Genomic DNA, 6,138 nt, shown 5'->3' with positions numbered 1-6,138 from the left:
TGAGTTCTCTCCAGGTACTCCGACTTCCTACAGTCCAAGAATGTGCTGAAGTAAAAAAAAATAAAAAATTTTTTTCCTTTACTATAGTACAGAGTGGAGAGTGAGATGGGAAATGTGAGGAGAAGAGTGTGGGAAAGACATGCAGTAAATGGTCATGGGTTGGACTTGAACCCATGACTGCTGTGTTGGGGACTACAGTCTGTTTATAGGTCACCTGCTCAACCCGTTTAAGTTACAGGAGCGCCCTAATGAGTGATTCTAAATTGTCTATAGGTGTGAATGTGAGTGTGATTGTTTGTCTTTATATGTAGTCCTGTGATAGACTGTTACCTGTCCAGGTGTCCCCTGTCTTCACTCTACGTCAGCTGGGATAGACTCCAGCCCCCCATGACCCTGATGAGGATTAAGCGATGTATAGATATTGCATGGATACATATCTGAAAGGTGACCACAACTTCCTCAGGGTGGTCCTCCACACTGGGGGTTGTGTCTGGTCTGCTGCTGGGGGTGCTGTCCGCGGGTCCCCTTTGGCCCAGCTGGTTGGGGGGCTCCCCACCTCAGTGTGGGGGTCCCCCTGTCTGTCAGGGTCCAGGGGATCCGGGTGCCGGCACTCCTGGCGGTCACGGCCTGCAGCTCCTCCCAGTGTGGACGACCCCAATGGAGGCATTTTCCATGATCCTCAGTGCCATGCCATGTCTCCCTACAGTCCATGGTGAGAGTATGTATATGCTGTTGTGTGTATATATGTACATACCCAGGGTGGGAGGGACAGGTTTTCTTGTTTTTAATTTAATGTTTTTAATGTTGTGAAGCACTTTGTGGTGCAATTTTATTGTATGAAAAGTGCTATATAAATAAAATTTATTGATTGATTGAACTAGATACACTTCATCTACACTATCGGAAATCGAAAAGTTTCAAACATTTCAAAATGTCCATTTTTTTAAAAGTAGAAAGTACAACATTTACTTCTGAAATGTAGGCAAGTGGAAGTACAGTACAAGTATCTCAAAATTATAATTAAGAATATTTGAGCAAATGTAAATTATAAAGTTATTTGCCATCATGAGCACTGTTCCCTCTAGGGCAATTGCGCACTGCTGACAAGGTCTCCGCGCACAGAAAATCTGCTGTAAATAAAATAAACACGTAACAATTCATTCTGTGCTATTTTTCAATGTGAGTCAGTGAGTGACCGGTGACTGGCTGCTGCAGCCAATGATGCGATTCACCTACGTGCTAATCAACGTCAGGCGTCCTTATGTGCAGCCATGGTTGTTCTCATAGATATGAATGAGTAGATAGGACACGCCCCTTTGAGCTGCGTGCTACAGCGAGGCTAAGCTAGTGAGGGCAAAGTTTCACTGCATTCCGTTGATGTAGACGGCGTGAAAACGAAAACAAGAAGTATGCCGTCTTACTGTGCTGCATACAGTTACACACTACGTCGTACGATTGAGACCAGGAAACTTGGAATGACTTTTCATAGGTAAGAATAGTTTTTGGCTCTTTTTTCGTTATGAAATCTTGTTGAGAGCTTCCAGTCTATGAGAGCTAACTAGTTAGCCACTAGCAAAACGCCGTGCGCGTCTGCTCCCAAACTGCGGGGCGCGGTGTATCCCAAACACACGTCTACCTGGTCTACTCTAGTAATAAACTAGAGAAGAAGAAGTCTGCTTCCAAACTGCAGGTAGTGATGGCTTATCGAGGCTTTGTTGAAGCTTCGACACTTCATTCAAAACATGGTTCATTACTCGAGGCCTCAATGACACATAGTGCTCAAGTAGGACATCTAGTGGTCAATAAAATGAAGGGCAATCAAGACGTGGTCATTGGTTCATGGATTGTTTTGGATTTGATGCACACATTCCTCTTTGACTACACTAGATGATTGTATGAGTTGTAGTGGACACAAAAATAATATTACTAGTAATAATAATGACAATAACTATTGAAGAGCACGTTTCTTATTTGCCATGTTTGTCTGTAACACTGTATACTCTTCACTTATATTCTGTGTTATCAAACATTTAAACGGTGCTGCTACATTCATGAGATGCTCTACAAATACAGACTGATGTCATTTTCACATGGGGCTGGTGCAAATAAAGATTATATTATGGATTTTGGCAAAGTATGTCTTGGGGTTATTGGTAAAGAGGTCAGTAAAGAGGGTGTGCTTGTGTAACTGGTTATGAGTTTTTATTGAGAAATAATTTATCAACAGTTTTGGGACTCAAGCAGTTCCTTTTTTTACTCACTATCTCCCCAGCTTTAGAAAAAAAAACCTGTTCACACGGCACAGATGAGGCTGAGGTACACAGGAAATGTTTGGCTCCATTGTACAAGTTTGGGTAAACGGTTTTGTGGGTTGCCCAGTAAACCAGTGGGTCTGCCGTTCTTTCTACAATTGCATTCGCTGTGGCGCTTTGCATACACCACGTAATCACTTGGCACTACTTCCTGTCCCGTCGTATCAATGCGCGCTGTCCTCCAGCTGACTGACTTCAGCTGGAGGACAGCGCGCATTGATACAACGGGACAATACATGTACGCAGCAGTCAGCTGGAGGACAGCGCACATTGATACGACGGGACAGGAAGTAGTGCCAAGTGATGACGCGGTGTGACTTTTTCGTGGAAATGGGTTTTGTGATGCAAATAAATCACTCTTTTGAACACATGCTGTTTTTACAAGAAATACATTTTATTTAAGTGACCCTGGAAACCTGCCGGACTACTTTCGCCGCGACCAGAACCGGACCAGAACTCGGCTCACGGGACACTGTCGGGGGTAAGACAGTGAGAGTGTACGTTACTAATGATAGGGATGCCATAGAGATTCATGTCAAAAATCCCGAACTATCCCTTTAAGGCGAGCTAGCAGCTTGACAAGCAAATACCAGACAATTAGTAGTAGCTGTAGTATAGTTGTACAAGCAGTAGTTGTAATACTAAAAGTACAAGCAGCAGTAGTAGTATAAACAGCTGTTAGAGTCGTAGAAGTAGTATCAGCATTTGTAATAGTATTACAAGTTGTAGTAGCAGTGCCAGTATCAGCAGCAGTAGTGAGTGTACCACCACTAGTACTAGTAGTAGTCACATTGCTATTACTACCACCAATACTACCAATAGTAGTTATAAAGCCTAACTCATGTATATCCAGATTACCATCTATGTTCTTCCTCCAAACCCATTTTATGATTGGGATTACAGGCAGTTCTTTAGGACTGCTCTCAAATAATTGAAATGTTACTAAACAAGGTTATACTTATCAAATTAAATAGCTCTGGTCTCCAGTATATTGGTGAATCCAGTTCTTTGTACTTAATTTATTAGTATGATTTCTTTTTAATATGTTGTGTACAGACTTAATTACTTCTCTGTCTACTTTTCTTACTCCATGTAGATTTCCCAGAGACTATGGGTTGAGGAGGAATTGGAAGTTTGTCGGCTTAGACCTGGTGTCATTCCATCAGTGTTAAACTTCCCGGCTCATCTTGGAAGAGTACGTGCCAGAAAGACCACGACCAAGCAGCCTTGAGATCTTAGGCAGCGTCTCCTTGAGGTGGGTGTCAACGGTGTTCACGGTCAGGTCTGTGGTAATCCCGTCAAAAAACAAAACAGAAAAAAATCTAGATTATAAATCAACATGTAACCAAAGCACTCTGTGTATAACGCCATAGTATAGGATGTAGTTCAGAAAATGTCAAAGTATAGTATGCTTTACTCAAGAATAACATAGTATGGCCTGTAGTTCATAGTACAGCATGTTGGCAAGAAAAAAAACAAAACATAGATTATTATGTGGTTCAAAAAGTGCAAAATGATAGGATGTTGCCTAAAATTGTCATGTATGATATGTGGTTCAAAAAATGTCATAGTGCAGTATATTGTCAAAATAGTATGTAATTCAAGAAAACATCAGAGTATAATATGTCATCTAAAAAATGCCATAGAATAATAATTTCATTGCACAAATAAAAGTATAGTAACTTTTAAAACTGTTCGAATTCTTATATGTTGCTAAAAAAACAAAAAAACTGAAACAAAAAAAACCGTCACAGTAATATGTCAATTAAAAAAGCCTATAGTATAGTGTGTCGCCCAACAAACATCATAGTATAGCATGTCGCTCTAAAAACATCATAGTATAGCATGTCGCTCTAAAAACATCATAGTATAGCATGTCGCTCTAAAAACGTCACAGTATAGCCTTTAGTCCACAGCTGTCAGTAGGTGAGGAGCAACACAAAAACAGTCCAAACGCTGGTTTCCAGAGGGTTAGACGAGAATTTATTTGAAAGAGTATGTTTACAACAACACAACATGTGAGGGGGTTAAAAACAAATGGGTGTTAGTAAAATAAAAATAAATAAACAGAACTAAAAGTCAACTTCATGTTGACATTGATGGGCATTCCAACCAGGAACAAAGTAAAAGATAATCAATACAAAAAAAAAAACTCTTCCTGTTCACCTCTTAAAACCCGAAACACACCGCAGTAGCACCCTAAACTAAAACTACCAATGGGTTCCCTGTTTTCCTTTCTGAACAATTCAAAGGTCCCTCTCTATCTCCCCACACATCCACCAACCACTGGAACACATCTCCAAAGTTCTGCCAGGCCAGCTCAGCTTCCCCTCAGAAGAAGTGCTGCCACCTGCCAGATGAAGGAGCCTTTTGAGAGGCAGCTGGCATCGTGATTGGACTGTACTTTGGTCTGTTCCAATCCAGCTTCAGCTCCAGAGACGGCAGGCGGGACGAGTCAACGGAGGCCTGGTGGACGAAGGCATGCAGCTGAGTACAATCCAGAAAACAACAGAGGAGGAGTACAGTGGCCCAGGACCAGAACAACCAGAGTAGCATCATATGTCTCTTAGAAAACATCATAGTATAGCCTTTGGTATGAAAAAACATCATCATATATTGTACGTATGTATATTGTACAAATAACAAGTCAAAGGAAAGAGACATACATTGCAGAATTGTAGTAATTGTGGGCTGACTGATTTACTGATTATCAGGATTTTATTTTTTACTGATTTACAGTAATAAATCAATATAAAAATGGTGCTACTTTGGCTCTGAACCTTTATCTACCTGTGGTCGCTCTGTCTTCTGGAGTGATTTGATTGGTTGTACGTCACAAATAAAACTCCTTTAACTTAACATCTGTAAACAAAACAAAAACGTATCAACAAAGTTTTCTGTTAGAGTTTGTGTTCTTCTAAGTTTAACTCAAGATTTTAAATACTTTCATTTACTGCAAATGAATATCTACTCCAAATGTCTCACTAATAGTCATTATCAGCCTTAAAAAACAACAAAACACCCCTCTATACTCGACCACACTTAGTACAGTCTGGTTCCCCCTTCTATAAATCTGCTTGGAATCTTCCACTTCCTGTTTGTCAAAGTGGCCTTCTACCTGGACAGGTTTTGTTGGAGCTCATGCAGCAAACATTTTGGGTAACTGCACTTTAATATGGATGGATGACACTGAATTAGAGTCTGTTTTAATGAGACTGAGTTAAGATGTGTAGCTCTGTCATTAAATAGTAAATTATTTCTCAGAATTCACAGAGAAAAGTATGAAATGTTTGCTAGGTTAGCGTCCCACATGTTCTTTGGCTCAGCTAAAGCTAACTCTCTCCAACTTCTGGATCTCTTGAGTTGCTTGTTAAAATATCTTGCTGTAGGTGCTGAAGCTCAGAAAGTCTGAGATGTTTGTTCAAAATAAGCTCATTCTCAAGTCTTATCTGAATTGTCCTCTTTTGTTTGAACTTTCCCTAAACTTAGGAGTTAATGACAGAGCAGCACATCCAGACTTAGTCTCATTTATGTAGAGATTAAACTTCAGTGCCATTCATTGATGTTAAAGTGCAGTTTTTCAAATGTTTGTTGCACATGCTCCCGACCAAACCAGTCCAGGTGGAAGACGATGTGAAGAGAAAGCTCCAGAGGATGAATATCACACATTTACGTTGGAAATAAATGTCCTTTAATTAGACATTGTCATGCAAAAGTTGGATTTCCCTTTAATGATGTTCAAATCTTTGTTGAGTGTTTTGTTGATGTTGGTTTCTAAATGTTTTCTGACACTCGGCCCCAAAGATTAAAACCTTTTACGGCTCGC

General features: G+C 40.4%; 1 long non-coding RNA gene across 1 annotated transcript; it reads left to right on the top strand.

Moving 5' to 3' along the window:
* Positions 1-1,388: 1,388 nt before the first annotated feature.
* LOC129349639 (uncharacterized) lies at positions 1,389-5,806 on the top strand. The gene is made up of 3 exons (XR_008602710.1): positions 1,389-1,489; positions 3,409-3,567; positions 4,565-5,806. It is a non-coding gene; the product is annotated as an uncharacterized LOC129349639 (long non-coding RNA).
* Positions 5,807-6,138: the final 332 nt, after the last annotated feature.

The sequence above is a fragment of the Amphiprion ocellaris genome, chromosome 9 (assembly GCF_022539595.1).
Source record: "Amphiprion ocellaris isolate individual 3 ecotype Okinawa chromosome 9, ASM2253959v1, whole genome shotgun sequence".
Taxonomy (NCBI): Eukaryota; Metazoa; Chordata; class Actinopteri; family Pomacentridae; genus Amphiprion; species Amphiprion ocellaris.
The sequence above is the reverse complement of the archived record's forward strand: the minus strand, read 5'-3'. Positions and strand labels throughout refer to the sequence as shown.